The sequence below is a fragment of the Mandrillus leucophaeus genome, unplaced genomic scaffold, assembly GCF_000951045.1.
Source record: "Mandrillus leucophaeus isolate KB7577 unplaced genomic scaffold, Mleu.le_1.0 Scaffold47, whole genome shotgun sequence".
Taxonomy (NCBI): Eukaryota; Metazoa; Chordata; class Mammalia; order Primates; family Cercopithecidae; genus Mandrillus; species Mandrillus leucophaeus.
In genome coordinates this window covers 7,656,238-7,658,291 of record NW_012105031.1, presented here as the reverse complement: position 1 = coordinate 7,658,291, position 2,054 = coordinate 7,656,238, and the positions used below count along the sequence as shown (strand labels likewise).

The 2,054-nt window shown below is 37.9% G+C and overlaps 1 pseudogene across 1 annotated transcript in view; it reads left to right on the top strand.

The window, feature by feature from the left end:
• Positions 1-1,245: 1,245 nt before the first annotated feature.
• LOC105550212 overlaps positions 1,246-2,054 on the top strand; it is a 40,900-nt pseudogene continuing 40,091 nt past the window's right edge. Inside the window, exon 1 of the transcript XR_001007665.1 lies at positions 1,246-2,049. The product of XR_001007665.1 is annotated as a 60S ribosomal protein L5 pseudogene (transcript). The remainder of the gene's footprint in view (positions 2,050-2,054) is intronic.

Here is a 2,054-nt window from a genome sequence, read left to right as displayed (position 1 = left end):
CAAGGGAGTCCTAAATAAATAGAACAAAGTTGAAGATATTGTGCTACCCTATTTCAAACTGTCCTACATGGCTACAGTAACCAAAACAGCACAGTACTGGTACAAAAATAGACACATAGTCCAATGGAACATAATAGAAAACCCCAAAAAGGGACCACACACCTGCAACTATATGATCTTTGACAGAGCTGATAAAAATCAAGCAACGAGGAAGGGGCTCCCTATTCAATAAGTGGTGCTGGGATAACTGACTAGCCATATGCAGAAGATTGAAACTGGACCCTTCCTTACACCATATAAAAAATCAACTCAATTAAATCCTTAAATGTAAAACCCCAAACTATAAAAATCCTAGAAGACAACCTAAGTAATATTATGGACACAGGAATGAGCAAATATTTCATGAACAAGATGCCAAAAGCAATTTTGGCACAAGCAAAAAATTGACAAATGGGATCTAATTAAAGTAAAGAGCTTCTACACAGTGAAAGAAACTATCAACAGATTAAACACACAACCACAGAATGGGAGCAAACTTTTGCAAACTATGCATCTGACAAAGGTCTAATATCCATCATTCATGAGGAACTTAAACAAATTTACAAGATGGAAACAACCTCATTAACAAGTGGGGAAAGGATGTGAACAGACACTTCTTAGAAGATGCGTCCAACAATCATATGAAAAAATGTTCAACATGGCTGATCGTTAGAGAAATGCAAATCAAAACCAAAATATGATACTATTTCACACTAGTCAGAATAGCTACTGTTAAGAAGTCAAAAATAATAGATTCTGGCAAGGTTGTGGAGAAAAAGAAACACCTTACATACTATTGATGGGTATGTAAATTATTTAAAACATTGTGGAAAACAGTGTGGCAATTCCTGTAAAACCTAATAACAGAACTATCATGCAACCCAGCAATCTCATTTCTGGGTATATACACAAAGGAATGTGAAAGTTTCTATCATAAAGACATATGCATGTAGATGTTCCTTGTGGCATGAATCGCAATAGCAAAAATATGAGATCAATTTATATGCCCATCAATAGTAGACTGGATAAAGAAAATGTGCTATGTATACACCATGGAATACTAACTAATGAGTGCTAGGTTTAATACCTTGCTGAAATAATCTGTACAGAAGCTTTCTCTGGTTTGCAGATTTAATTAAACATTTTACACATTTAAAATTTAAAGGTATTCTAAATTTTAAAAGCTTGTTGAAAACATTTGGTCTTTTTCCCCCCACCTAGCACCACTGGGCCTGCAGGTCTCTGTCAGCCGCATATGAAGGCCTCTGTTCCGAAGGATGGGGTTTGTTAAAGTTGTTAAGAGTAAGGCCTCCTTTAAGAGATACCAAGTGAAATTTAGAAGACGACGAGAGGGTAAAACTGATTACTATGCTCAGAAACGCTTGGTGATACAGGATAAAAATAAACACAACACATCCAAATACAGGATGATAGTTCATGTAACAAGCAGAGATATCATTTGTCAGATTGCTTATGCCTGTATAGAGGGGGATATGATAGTCTGCACAGTATATGTACATGAACTGCCAAAATATGGTGTGAGGGTTGGCCTGACAAATTATGCTGTAGCATATTGTGCTGGCCTGCTGCTGGCCCTCAGGCTTCTCAATAGCTTTGGCATGGACAAGATCTATGAAGGCCAAGTGGAGATGACTGGTGATGAATACAATGTGGAAAGCATTGATGGTCAGCCAGGTGTCTTCACCTGCTATTTGGATTTAGGCCTTGCCAGAAATACCACTGGCAATAAAGTTTTTGGTGCCCTGAAGGGAGCTGTGGATGGAGGCTTGTCTATCCCTCATAGTCCCAAACGATTCCCTGGTTATGATTCTGAAAGCAGGGAATTTAATGCAGAAGTACACTGGAAGCACATCATGGGCCAGAATGTTGCAGATTACATGCGTTACTTAATGGAAGAAGATGAAGATGCTTACAAGAAACAGTTCTCTCAATACATAAAGAGCAGCGTAACTCCAGACATGATGGAGATGTATAAAGAAAGCTCATGCTGCTAT